We start from the raw sequence: 15,231 nt of genomic DNA, 5'->3' as shown, positions 1-15,231 counted from the left end.
GTCACTTGCTTACAACAACAAACATCTTCAATTGCAGATAGTTTGGAAACTTCTGCCAATCTTAAAACCACACTTAATTGTTCTTGGCCATTAATTACAATTGTCCTAAAACGTTTCCATTATCTGGCTTTTACAGCAGTTCATGGTCGCCTCTTTATGAAAGATTTCTTTTGGCAGGGATACATACTATGGAAAATAACCTTAACAAAACCGATCTCCACCTCTTTTCTTCCTGATTAATTTCATCTTGAGTTGCAGAATCAGTTATTTTGAATTCTTAATTTTCTGGAAAAGCTCTTTCCACTTGCACGTTTTTGTAATGTGATTGTGGGACAGGTCATAGTTAGAGACCACTTTTGACAAGTTTTGCCAGTCTCTTAAACCACTTCTTGTGATAGCGCCAGCGCTCGATTTTAACAATTTGCAACAAAAGCGATACACATCATCTTCAGTTTGAGAATGCACATGCCACTTTTACTAAGTTTCTCATCATTTGAAAAATGACAGACGCAATGAAGAAAAAGTGAGACACCTTCTTGTCTCGCTATCCACAGGAAATGTTAAATTTTTTAACTAATATCCTTAAGTGCTCTTATCCTAAAATTATCATTTATAGTATAGAATCTGGTCAGTTTCGCGGATCGCTATGATCATCGACAACATGAAAGCCATTACCTTCCCTAGGCCACTGTCTTTCGTTTCCGAGATCTTGGCTTGCTCTGGTTTCTTTTTCAGTAACCATTATTATTGTTATTATTATTATTATTTATTTCTGCTAGAGGAACAGTTTCATCAGCCACTAATTGTACATTCTTTCACATCACACTGTACATTCACTGAAACATTGTCAATTCCGTTTAAAAATTTATTCAGGGAATTCTTATGCCACAACCGCTCTTTTAGGATGTCACACCTACTTTTTTTTCCTTAACCCGACAAGAATTTACGATCCATTCTATACTGTAGCATAAAACAGGTCACAGGCTCCCATAGCACCAGATACAAACCACAGACTGCCTTCGAGCAAACGTTAATACCTGGGAAGATCCCAGAGAAGAATCCCCCCCTGTCCATCACTCTTCCATTCTGCGCGACTCACCCACGTGCGTCTCGCGGGCCCCGGGGAATCGCTTCATGACGTCATCAGTAAGGCTGAAAGCGTGACAGCGCTGCCTGGTGACTAGACCTGTAAACAACTCTGTTGACGTAAGTGACGTCACACGTTGGCCACAGCGTTTATACAGACTTGCCATCAGCTGTTGTTTTGGAACGTCAAATCAATCCAGATTGTTTGAATGAAGCTTCCATTAACAGAATTAAATGTAGAAAGAAGGTTTGAATGCGAATAATCTGGATTATAGTGACATGATAAATCCGCAGCGTAGTCAAAGTTACATATTAGAGTCGTACGTGATAACAACTGATAACAAATTATTGGTCGAAAGGCAAAACACATATTACGCATTGAGGACAATGTGTATAAATGTTTTTAACGCATTAACTGCAGCTTACCAATGTAGGCTAACTACCACTGAGACGTTTGCAGCACGAATTTGTCTTTGAACCCATACCAGCAGTAGCAAATGCGGAAAAACAAATCAAATATGGTAAATAATATGTAGTGGAACGCCCATTCCATTTTTCCAGTTTGTGTACGATATCTATAAGTAATATGCATCAAAACACGTCGGATGATTGTTCATTTTCTAATATATGTTTTTTGGGGATGACCCAGTAGTTTTATTTTTTTATTATGAGAAATGCATTAAATGTGGGAAAGTGCATTTAAATACGCCGCAAACAAATATTAGGCAAAGCCACACGTCTGTCTGTTATCACAACCGTTATTTCTCATTCGCTGTGTTCCACAACTGTTGACGAAATTATCTCTTTTCAACCTAATGTAGACCTCAGACTATGCTACAAATAGTTATTACTCCAGCCAAGGTTTCTAGGGAAAGGGGGGGAAGGGGGCGAAATCCAGTATAGTACTCTAGCCCAGATATGTGCTCTTGCCCAGTGTGTGTTACCGATATGCTTAAATTTTGATCGCTGTTTTTCTGTAAAGAAACAGCTATATGCCAATCACATCTCCCTGTATATAGTTTCTCAAAAATCCAGTTTATGTGATCTTAAGATAAAAAGAGCTCAATGAGTGAACATTAATAGATCTAAGCAGTAAGCCTACTGACATCTCCAAATTGTAAGACTGCTATAGATGCAAGTCACTGATTGTCAGAGTGTATCAGTGGGACAAAACATTTGAAGTAAATCACAAAACTTAGGTTAGTTCAACTATTATTTCTTAATGTAGTAGGCAGTCACAATTTTCTTCCGTATTTTGGTGTACATACATACTACACAAGCAACCAAATGGTACCTGGTGGAGGGTACCTTGTACCACTACAAATCATTTTCTTTCCTGTTCCACTCGCTAACAGAGAGAGGGAAGAAAGGCTATCTACCATCCGAGCCCAGATTTCTCATGCCTTCTAAATTTTCTCAATAGTGTTGTACAAAAAGAACATTATTTTCCCTCCAGGGATTCTCACATGTGTTTGCCAAGCATCTTCATTATACTCGCACATATTCTGAAACTACTGGTAACCTATATAGCATCCAGACTCTGAGTTGCTTCAATATGTTGCTTAAATCTGACCTGGATCTCAAACACTGGAGCAGTACTCATGAATGTGTCACATAATTGTTCTATACGGGTGTTCTAAGTGATCTTCCCCTCATTTCCAGTCACAAACTATATTCATCTTCCCAGAGGAAGGAAGTAACAACCCTGAAAACTAGAAAGGTTGTGTTTTTTTTAATTCAAGTGCTGTTTTTCTCTCATACTTTGTACAAGTCATTTCATATTTTTACAATGAGTACTGTCAGCTGTACATATAATGGTAACATTAAAATCCTGTTAATTTGAACCTTAGTGTTAACATTAACTAGCAATTGCATTCATGAGTCGAAACATTATGTTTAATTATAATTATAGAAGGAGAAGCTAATAAAATATTTTTTTACTTTGTATTTTTTTATTACCTTAGGATTTTCAGTTTTCTGCCTGATGTCTAGCAGCAACCTGTTAAAGACTTTCCATCAGAATGTGATATTCCATTCTGAATCGTAGGCAGGGATGTATAGTCTACATGGACATTGTTTTTACTTCCAGTATTTTGCAAGTTCATTTCACTGAACAGAGTAAAGTTACCCCTATTATGAACAACAAATACTATTAGGGAGTAAATATGTTGACATGTAAGTGAAAGACTCCGAAGGGCACTGAAAAGACTCGCTGCACTATCAATTTTACACAATAATTTTACTCACATGGATAAAAAGTTTTGTTAACTTGCCACATCAGATTTGAATAAAATCGCAAGCTTTTCATAGCAGCCTCCATCACCATCACCAGTAATGGTACTGGTGTGCTGTACTGTAGCAGTACATTAAAAGTGAAACTTCCTGGCAGATTAAAACTGTGTGCTCGACCGAGACTCGAACTCGGGACCTTTGCCTTTCGCGAGCAAGTGCTCTACCATCTGAGCTACCGAAGCACGACTCACGCTCGGTACTCACAGCTTTACTTCTGCCAGTATCTCGTCTCCTACCTTTCAAACTTTACAGAAGCTCTCCTGCGAACCTTGCAGAACTAGCACTCCTGAAAGAAAGGATACAGCGGAGACATGGCTTAGCCACAGCCTGGGGGATGTTTCTCATTCTGGAAACATTAAAAGTGTTTCAATTGAATTGATTCTGCATTATTTCTCTTCCTCATGTCCTTTGACATTAATGCTACCAAGTTGTGTTCTTGTACAGTAATTAGTTTCCATGTTATAACATGTTAAATATAGAAAGTTTAACTGTAACCAAGCAGTAGTTTTCTTTGATGACAATATCAGTTCCAGTGCACAACTGAATTTCAAAATCTGTCTTGTGGGGTGAAAATCCATTACTGCTGCTATCTTGTGCTGACAATGAGATGACTTTCATAGAAATACTGAATTATTTCATTTGTAATACAGTTTCATAGTTTTTGTAGTTGCTCATGAACTTTACACTTGCATGCAATGGATGTAGAATCAGCATCCAGAACTATCCTTGAATTTGGGGAGCAGTATTTTGTCATTTACGTAAATCGACAAAAGAAAGTATCCCAGTACTAAGTCCTGGGTACTCTGTATTACGTATCAGTAATGTTAGATCAGTGTGTGCCACTCGCCATTCTTAAGAGTGAAAACTGATTTGTGTTAGATAAGGTTTTATTAAACTGTGAACAATTATCAGCATTATTATCCAGCCGTTTTCCCAGGGTATTTACTATCTCTCTCTACAAGCAATTGATAGAGATTAGCTTTCCCATCTATAGCTTATCGCAGAAAGTTCAGTAACACCTTCAACACGTAAGGAATTGAGCACCAACTATTGGCACTTTTTGCAACATCACCATAAGGTTTGATATCCCTACTGAAAGACGAGCAGAAATTTTTTGTTAATTGGTGTATAATAAGGTTCTTTTTTGGTATACCAGTGCTCAGTAATAACTGAAACATCTGGTTTATTAAAACATGCTATTATGTCCAAATCATTGTGCTTACTTCCTAGGCTCGTAAAGTTTTGGAGGATGATCTTTGTTCGTAGGTTGCATTGTCACCACATGTTTTTACTTTTTGTTTGTAACCATAAATATCCTCATTAAGTAAATCAGATGTACTTGTCAAACTGGGAAGAGGACACAAAAAGGTCACACATGTACAAAGTAATAATAAAAGGAAAGATTCCAAACGAGTTTCTTACAGCAAAATGTAAAACTTAATTGTTTTTGGATATATTACTTACTTATATCCTTCATTCAAAAACTTAAGAAGGCTGTTAGTTTAGTGTCTTCAAGGCATAATGCTGTTTCATTGAGCATCGCAACAATCAAGCCTGAGATAGTAGTGTACTATGATACTACCTATGAAGAAATTGGTGCATTGGATGTGAAGTGCACTGTTTAGTCTACCCAGCAAGTGTTCCAGAAGATGGCCCTGCACTATTCTATAGCATCATGAATATTTGTGTGGTATATACATTAGTGATATATTCATCACTGACAGAAAATTTAATAATCACATTTTTGCTTCAAGTTTTTGAAATGGCAGTTGATGAGATCATATCTGAAGAGACAGCTATCAACCCACACTTTCAGCATGAAGTAGGACTACAATTACCAGAATTCTGACATGTGGATCTAGTAAACCTAGAGTTGCTCTAGGAAAATAAGTAAGATGTGACATGTGTCCCAGATCAAAGATGAGAAAATGAAAGGTTGCTGTATTAGTTATAGCACACAAATATGCAGTGACTAAGAAGTGTGAAATGACTGTGTTCAAAGCTATGTAGACTTGTTTAATTCCTGGTTTAAGTCATTCACAATATTTCATTGCTGTGTTTCCTGCTGCCATCCATTAATACCAGAATGTCAACAACTACTTTGTTACTTTAAAATCTTCAACATGTTCACTGTGGCTGACACAAAGGTCAATAAGAGCTACTAGCCACGAGCTTTTAAGTGTCAGCTGCAGTGAATGTGCAAAACAAGAAAATTTTTGCAATTTAATTTAAAGTCCTATTCAGCTTCCTTTTTCAGGCGTGTTTATTTTTAAATATTAAAACTGATGAGAGTTTCATTACAAGACCCCTAATTTTGAAACCTGGATGCCATCATCCCAGCACTGCAACAAAATATGCACCATACACAACAGGTTCAATGCAATCTCTTCTCTCCACAAATTTGCACCTCAGATGTATTATATGTCATATATATGTTATACATCATATAATACTACCATTAATTTTCCATATATCTGAGCAAAACGAGTTATTGTGTGTCCATGTTTATCTAGGCATTGTATCTTTCCCTTAACTTCAGTGTGCTTTACAATAAAATTTGTATGAAAAGTTTTCTGTGTAAATTACCTATTCTACACCTACAGCTAATGCTTGTGTAATGCAGTGTGCCACTCAGGTGGGTTTACTGATGTGTCAATATAATTGTCAGGTTTGGTTTGAAAGGGTTTCTTGAAATATATTCCCACACAAATTTTTAAGTATCTATTCTCAGTTGCAAAATATATTACACACTGTCAGTGCCATTTCAACGCAAAGATTTTAAATCATGCTGGGGAATATACCAATAACACAGTTCCAGCATACCTCAGAAATTTAATTTTAGTTGCTTCAACCAATGACAATTACGGACGAAGTCTTGCACTGCCCCGTTTTGTGTATTAACCCGTTGGCTGGCATGAAGGTGCCGGTGGTCACAGCAGATTGCTCTGCTGGGGCCAGCACTGATCTCATGGTAACAACCAGGTATCAGCAATTTTACACTTTAATCTTACCGAGGAAAAATATTTACTTATATTTGATATCCCTTACCATTTCAAGATGATTTTTCGGTTTGCGGTATTTTTATTTAAATGACTACAAAGTTATTCATGAATTCAGTTTTAGATACATATTTAACATAATATATTTAACTGTGAAAAGGATAATTCCTGAAACAGTAATTAGCATTCTAGCTGTATCTTTTTAGCCAATGCTGTACAGATGCATATACTTCACACTAGTTCCTAAACGACTGCTTAACACATTGACTACCATGCTGCTGATAGCAGAGCAGCACACTTAATGCTGTATTCCATACCTAATCATGTCAGGGCCAAGAAATGCAGAAGATAATCTCTCAGGGAGTACTATAATCTAATAATGTAAACTTATAACTAAAAAGGCCATTTCCAATTATGTCTACCAAGCAAATTATGCTTTGAGTCAGTGATTTCTTTTGCCATAACTGACTAGTGAACACGCATGCCAGAGTATGGTGAATATTTATACTTTGCCTGTGAGAAGCAGCTATGCACATAGTCCAATTTATGTTGAAATTATCACCTGGGTATTTTAATTAAATTTGGTCTACTATAAGCAACATGATAAAGAAATCAGAAGAAAGACACACACAGAATTAATTTCTTTATTAGCAATGCTCGGATTTCCACATCACCATAGAGGTACCAAGCTGGATGCGTTACTCGTTTTTTTACGTGGCGAGTTTCCCCAGTAGGCCTATAAACCATGAAACAGACAAAAAAGCTACTTCTCGTTGTCTTCTCTTCCTTGGACTTTCACTTCAGAAACTCTGAAACATCCATTACAAAAACATTACAACACTCACAAATCTGAATTCAGTCGCTGCAATTCATATCTATTTTACTGTCGAAAATACTGACTATGATCAATGTTTAATTGTGAACATTCAAAAGTTTTCAAATGTGCAGGTTACTGTTAGAATACAGTTACTACACAATTTTTGATCAGGAAAAAGTTACGATGATTGCAACTTAAATACCGAAGCCATTTGTTATGAGAATACGCCGTTACCACAAATGATCCACATAGATGCATTGAAGAAACTTTACTGAGTAACATAATGCATCAGAATACTATAGGCACAAAGAATGAAATTTCTGTAGATTTACCATACATTTTACTTTTCTTGCGCATGATAACTAACGGAAGTTACTTACCGTCCATTCTCTGGAATATAAACTATCCTTTCTCCTCTGCAAACATGTGCTTTTGCAGCAAGTATTATCAGATTTTTTCCGTGATTGAAAAGCTTTAACGCACACAAATCCCACCATCATACACAAATCCATAAGGCATCACCATGCCATGTTCAAAGAATATCCGCGTTTTGAAAACTACCAGCGATATTGGCTTGCATGAGAGACGTCGTCATGCCATGATATGACGTCATGATTCCTCGGGGCCCGCGAGACGCTTCTCGACTCACCCCGCCTAGGCGTGACCACTCTGTGCACGGCTCACCCCCTCACCCTACCCCCTATAGCTCGTTCACGACAGAATACCGGAAACAGCACCTGCATTTGCGTTTTGGAGCCCGCGTGGTGTTGTTAGTAGTGGTTTCTTTATTCGCAGTAGTTGCTTTGTGAGTGCGAAAGAGTGGACGTCGTACCTTCGTTTTGTGCGTCGTTTTCTTTTCTGTTTTTTACTGATCATGCTTATTGCGTAGCGTTTGTGTTGCAAAAATGAGTGCTTTAAGTGCGAAGTGTGTGGACAAGAGTATAATTACAGAAAGGATGTCAATCAGCACCTGCAAAAACCATCAACAGCAGCCGCCTGTTACAGTTAGAGTGCCTGTAGCTTCTTATCAGTGCTACACGTGAGACAAGACTTTTTCTCTTAAACCTAATTTGTATCGCCCCCAACGAAATATTTATGGTTTGCAGGAAGGGGCGTTCTTCTTTAAGTGTACGTCGTGCTCATTAGAAAGTAGTTCAAACGGGGTTGGATACATCATTTATAAACTGCTCATGAAATTCACGAGAATTCTGAAGATCTGCAATTCTCAACTGAAGATGAGCATTTACAGTGGAAAGAAGACACTGAACGTACGAGACATTCAAAGTTTGTTAAAATACATGGGTCTACTAGCTCTACACATTATTATGGTGGCAATCGGTAAGGTAACTTTATCTCCAAAGGTAAATGCACAAGACATCTTAAACTGAGAGCCAGCAACAAAATGAATGGAAAGTGCCATGCAGAGATGAGAGTAACTGCACACGAAGATGGAACCTATCAAGTACATTTTGTGTCGATTCACATTGGTCACAAATAAGATTTAAGCCACCCAGCCCCGAGTCAAAAAGGGCGGGAAACCTTAGCAACAGATACAGTATTGCAGTGGGACTTCCGCATGACAAAGTTCTGGATAACGTACGAACAAGTTTGCAGAATTCAAACTCGCGCGGAGAATCCATCTGATGACTTATATAACACTGCAGCAAGTTACGACCTCTCCTACAAGTCGGTCAGACATCAAAATGATGCAGTCCGTGTCGAAGCTTGGGTAAAAGAAATGAACGACAGTGAGAATCCGAGTGCATTATTCTCCTGTAAACCACAAGAAGAATCGACTAGCGAACATCTACAATTGAGGAGTGAAGATTTTGTACTAGTGATAATGAACAAAACACAGTGCGAAATGCTTTAAAAATATGGGGAAGACTGTATCTGTATTGATGGACCCAGTGACCAACCTATTAGTATTGGATGATCCCAGACAAAGGTTTCCATGTGCTTTTCTAATTTCAAACAGGAAGGACGTTGATGTTTTAGGTACGTTTTTACAGTACATAAAATCACCAGTTGACCAATTTGCACTAACATATTCACGTCTGATTTTGCAGACCTGAACAGTATTCCATGAAACAGGACAATGGGAGCTCCTAACAAGGGAACCTCCCCATCGCACCCCCCTCAGAATTAGTTATAAGTTGCTACAGTCGATAGGCCTTGCAAAACTGAACACAGATCAATCGAGAAAACAGGAAGAAGCTGTGTGGAACTATGAAAAAATAAGCAAAATATACAAACTGAGTAGTCCATGTGTAAGATAGGCAACATACAGGTGACTGTGAACACATGAGCGCAGTGGTCCCGTGGTTAGCGTGTGCATCTGCGGAACGATAGGTCCTTGGTTCATGTCTTCCCTCGGGAGAAAACTTTAATTTTTTATTTTCAGACAATTATCAAAGTTCAGGCACTCACATATAATCAATTTCGCTCTCCAAAATTCCAGGACATGTTCAGATTTGCTTGGACATATGCAGGATTTGACGGTCTACACACGGAAAAATTTGAAAATGTTAAAAACATGTTTTGACAGAGCACAGACAAAACTGTGCGACTGTGAAACTGTTGCATTCATTTGTTGCAGTTTATGTGACAATCTCTTATGTTTTCACACTTTTTTGGGAGTGATTATCACATCCACAAGAAAACCTAAATTGGGCAAGGTAGAAGAATCTTTTTACCCATTCACCAAGTGTACTAGTTAGGTGGGTCGACAACATATTCCTGTCATGTGACGCACATGCCATCACCAGCGTCGTATAGAATATATTAGATGTGTTTTCCTGTGGAGGAATCAGTTGACCTATGACCTTGCAATCAAATGTTTTCGGTTTCCATTGGACAGGCACGTCCTTTCAGCTACTAACCGCACGGTTTTGTGGTCCGGCCGCAAAACACAGACACTAAACTTATTACACTGAACAGAGACGTCAATGAACGAACGGACAGATCATAACTTTGCAAAAATAAAGAAAGTAAACTTTTTACTCTAGGGAAGATTTTAACCAAGAACCTCTCGCTCCGCAGTTGCTCATGCTAACCACGGCACCACGGCGCTCCTGAACTCGAACTCTCCTAGATGATGCTTATCTTGCACATGGACTACTCAGTTTGTATATTTTGCTTAGTTTTTTCATAGTTCCGCAGAACTTCTCCCTGTTTTCTCGATTGATCTGTGTTCAGTTTTTCAAGGCCTATCCACTGTGCCAACTTATAACTAAATCTGAGGGGGGTGCGATGGGGAGGTTCCCTTGTAAGATGAGACTATTGTATCTGCATGAGGACAGAGTGTGGAAAACTAATATCAAGAGGAAAATTGCAGATCTGGATAAAAGAAACGAGGCATACAAGCTCATTAAATCAGTGTCAATGTTGAGCAATGTAAATATGTTTCAGTAATAAGTGCAAAAATCACCGCAGAAACTCAGTATTGACCCTGACACATCAGAATTTTCTTCATACTTCAAGACACACTGTGCAGGAAATGTGGAATGTTGGGCCAACTGTCGTAGAATATATGCTGGTCTCAACACCAACATGAATGTGGAGATTATGCATACGATGCTAAAGAAGATACACGGTAATGCAAGGCAGATAAAACGACTGGAGAAAGGTATATCTTACACTGATGTCCCTATGTGTGCCCGTAGGCTTTCACAGTGTATACTGCTGATGAAGGTTTCTCGCATCTCTAGCCGAGCGGTAGCGTTGATATAATGCTGTCACATGACTGGAGATCTGAGAAACTTTCAACTGATGTCCCTAGTTACAATCAAGATGTCTGACTGAATTATAGCAAATGTGAAAGGGGTGGTTACAAGCAAAGTTCAGGACATTCGTAACAAGCACAGAACTAGTTTGTTAACGCAAAATGACCGCATCACTGAGGTAGATGCTAGCTGGGAAGTACTATCTGCAACATCTTCAGAGGTGTACATTGTTTAAAGATAACAGAGTCAGCTGTGTGTGCAAATTAAAATGTATTGATTGCAATGTGTGCATGCTAACAGTGAGAGAGAAGCAATATTACCAAAAGTAAGCAGAAAATCTGTTTCAAAAACACTGAAATCATTGTTAGAATGGAAACAGAAGCTTATTTCTGTCTTATTTCTGTATTTTCCAGTATTATCTATGGAGTGAGAGAGACTGAACTGCAGTTAGGAAAAAAAAGTTTTACCTTTGAAGGTAAATGTAGGAGCTGTTTGAGCCCAAAACAGTTACTTCAGAGAAACAAATAAAAGACAGAAAAGATAACTTACACTACATCGGAGACTATTTTTTACCAAGAAGGGAACAGCATGTAATATTTCTCTGGCTGTTCCAGATGCTGAAGAAATCTGTGAAATAGTAAGATCATGTCTGGGTGAGAGTATGTATCAATTGATATGTCTACGCATTGAACCTGGGAGAGTAAAATGTAATTCATGGTTAATATACAAATTTTTGTTCAGTACCTGTCAGTTTTGCCTGCATTATAACATGAAATTTGTTCGCAGAGCTCGACATGAATCATGATGTTCGTGTGGAGCATAGCCATACCATTCCAGATGTACAGCACAGCAAAACAGGAAAACTTGATGGGATCCATCATTACAAATATGTGTGATACTTCTGTAATGTCCCCATACCAAATAAACATGTCAGATTAAGTAAAATTTAGAATGTTGCTGTTCAGTTGCAATGTAGTGTGTTTGGATTGTGATGTAAAAGTTACTTGCAGTACAGTGTATGCTATCTTTCAGTACATATCAATTTTGCCTCAGTTGTGATATGAAATTTATTTGCAGGGCTTGACACCAAAAATCAATTCCCTGTTGTGGAGCAACCATGCACTATGTTATGACAGCCTGTTGTTCAACGTAGTGCATCAGGTGTGTATACAGTAAATGTAACAGATGTAACGTTATTTGAGTATAATGAAATTCTGAATTTCGATATGTATATTGATACCTTTGCATTCTATTTTATTATGTCTGCATTATAATATAAAATTAATTCACAGGGCTGGACATGAACGATGTTGTTGCTGTGCAGTATGTTTATGCCATACCAGATCTGCAGCACAGCACAACAGGTAACTCTCGATAGGACCCATTATTTCAGATGTGTGCCATACTGCTCTAATGTCAGGTTAAGTAATATTTAGAGTTTTGCTGTTCAGTAGCAATGTAGTGTTTTTGGATTCTAGTTTAAAAGTTACTTGCAGTACAGTATATGCAACCTTCCAGTACCTATCAATTTTGTCTGAATCAAAACACGAAATTTGTTTGCGGGGCTTGACACCAACATCAGCTCCACATTGTAGAGCAACCATGCATTATGTTATGGCAGCCAGCTGTTCAAGATGATGCATCAGGTGTGTATAAAGTAAATCTAATGGAGATAACATTATTTGAGTATAATAAATTGTGAACTCATGTATGTACATTGGTACTTTTATATTCCATTTTACTGTGTCTGCATTATAATATACAGGATGATTCAAAAAGAATACCACAACTTTAAAAATGTGTATTTAATGAAAGAAACATAATATAACCTTCTGTTATACATCATTACAAAGAGTATTTAAAAAGGTTTTTTTTCACTCAAAAACAAGTTCAGAGATGTTCAATATGGCCCCCTCCAGGCACTCGAGCAATATCAACCCGATACTCCAACTCGTTCCACACTCTCTGTAGCATATCAGGCGTAACAGTTTGGATAGCTGCTGTTATTTCTCGTTTCAAATCATCAATGGTGGCTGGGAGAGGTGGCCGAAACACCATATCCTTAACATACCCCCTAAGAAAAAATCGCAAGGGGGTAAGATCAGGGCTTCATGGAGGCCAGTGATGAAGTGCTCTGTCACGGGCTGCCTGGCGGCCGATCCATCGCCTCGGGTAGTTGACGTTCAGGTAGTTACGGACAGATAACTGCCAACCTTTTTCGTAGGACTCTCCATACAGTTGATTGTGGAATTTGCAGCTCTCTGCTAGCTCTGCGAGTCGATTTTCCTGGGCTGCGAACAAATGCTTGCTGGATGCGTGCTACATTTTCATCACTCGTTCTCGGCCGTCCAGAACTTTTCCCTTTGCACAAACACCCTTTCTCTGTAAACTGTTTATACCAACGTTTAATACACCACCTATCAGGAGGTTTAACACCATACTTCGTTCGAAATGCACGCTGAACAACTGTCGTCGATTCACTTCTGCCGTACTCAATAACACAAAAAGCTTTCTGTTGAGCGGTCGCCATCTTAGCATCAACTGACGCTGACGCCTAGTCAACAGCGCCTCAAGCGAACAAATGTACAACTAAATGAAACTTTATAGCTCCCTTAATTCGCCGACAGATAGTGCTTAGCTCTGCCTTTTGTCGTTGCAGAGTTTTAAATTCCTAAAGTTGTGGTATTCTTTTTGAATCACCCTGTATTTATAGGACTGGACATGAGCTACATTGTTTCTGTGCAGTATGGTCATGCCATATCAAATGTGCTGCACAGCACAGATAACACTTGATGGGAACCATCATATCGAATGCCTGTGGTACTGCTCTAATGACGTCATATTCATTAATAATGACAGATTAGGTTATAGTTAGAATGTTGCTATAAGTAGTGGTGTTGTGTGGCTACATTCTGATTTAAAACTTATTTACAGTCCAGATTATACCCCCTCAACAGTAGAATGGGAACGGTCCCAGTTTGCAACATTAGTAGCTCGGGGCAAGAATAAACTCCATCCCTTGAAGCTGAGTGAGCAGCACATCAGATATGTAACATGGTTTGTTTTCAAGAAGTGACCCTATTTGTTAAAGTAATAGTGTTTCATCTGACAACTTCCCGACAAATTTGTGAAGATACCCTAATTCAAACTTTCTAATTTACTCACAGTTAGGCCTACACAATTTCTAAAGTGTTAGTTGTGGAGTTAGCAGAATAGTAGCTATAATTATATTCTTTAGAAACAGTAGAATTTCAATGCAGTCTTTACTTACAGTCTGGACGATGCCATCTTAAGGACCAATTAGGGAGATCCCAAACATTTGGAGCTTGACACTGATGTTCAGTCAGGCCCATCAGGCTATCTCAAGAGCAGATGACCTAATATTCCCAACATTTGGAGTTCAGAAGGTCAACTTGGATCGACTGGCTGCCAGAAGGAGGGTGGAAAGGACCCTGGAATTTCACCACTTCAGAGGTGGGGATTGGCATCCATGCAATCTCATCAGGCCTACTGAATGGCAAGTCTGATATGTAATGATATTTCAGTTAATAGAGCACAATATAAGTATTTTTTGATACTGGTCTTCAACCAAGTATGGCATTAATCATTATTCACGCTGTTGCTGTTTGAGAGCAATATGGCATGTCTGAATTCTAATTAAATCCTTATTTGCAGTCCAGAGTGTAATGCTCTGGAAACAGATGGGAAGGACCTGAGATGTCTGCACCATTTGGGGTTCCACTCTGTCTTCTAGAGCTGCCCCAGGAGCAGATTTGAGAGGAACTGCCATATCTGTTCCCAGAACTGAAGACCACCCAACCTCTTCAGGATGACTCAAGAGTGAGGAGGTTGAGGCATCTATAATAAGTAGAATTAGGGACTAAAATGCTGTTGGCCTTGCCAGGTCACCACAGTAACACTCCAAGTAGTAACAATAATTCATATAGTAATATATCATATAAAAGTGCTTTTATAAAATTCCTTTAATGTCCTCAATAAAAGACAAAATGTCATGTAAAGAAACCTTTTGTTGAATTGACGTATTCCACATAATTGCAAAGTGTCATATTCATGATCTGTGGAAAAAGTATTAATCTAATCTATGATATTAATATAATAGAGGGAAACATTCCACGTGGGAAAAATATATCAAAAAACAAAGATGATGTGACTTACCAAACGAAGGCGCTGGCAGGTCGAAAGACACACAAACAAACACAAACATACACACAAAATTCAAGCTTTCGCAATAAACTGTTGCCTCATCAGAAAAGAGGGAAGGAGAGGGAAAGACGAAAGGATGTGGGTTTTT

At 38.4% G+C, this 15,231-nt stretch overlaps 2 long non-coding RNA genes across 2 annotated transcripts; both read left to right on the top strand.

Annotated features, from left to right (window-relative positions):
- The first annotated feature begins 1,222 nt into the window (after nucleotides 1-1,222).
- Nucleotides 1,223-14,407, top strand: LOC126484569 (uncharacterized). Its single transcript, XR_007587880.1, has 4 exons — nucleotides 1,223-1,333; nucleotides 11,997-12,080; nucleotides 12,212-12,283; nucleotides 14,193-14,407. It is a non-coding gene; the product is annotated as an uncharacterized LOC126484569 (long non-coding RNA).
- On the top strand, nucleotides 10,407-11,778 carry LOC126484570 (uncharacterized). Its single transcript, XR_007587881.1, has 3 exons — nucleotides 10,407-10,822; nucleotides 11,534-11,626; nucleotides 11,706-11,778. It is a non-coding gene; the product is annotated as an uncharacterized LOC126484570 (long non-coding RNA).
- Nucleotides 14,408-15,231: the final 824 nt, after the last annotated feature.

The sequence above is a fragment of the Schistocerca serialis genome, chromosome 6, assembly GCF_023864345.2.
Source record: "Schistocerca serialis cubense isolate TAMUIC-IGC-003099 chromosome 6, iqSchSeri2.2, whole genome shotgun sequence".
In the NCBI taxonomy this organism is placed as follows: Eukaryota; Metazoa; Arthropoda; class Insecta; order Orthoptera; family Acrididae; genus Schistocerca; species Schistocerca serialis.
The sequence above is the reverse complement of the archived record's forward strand: the minus strand, read 5'-3'. Positions and strand labels throughout refer to the sequence as shown.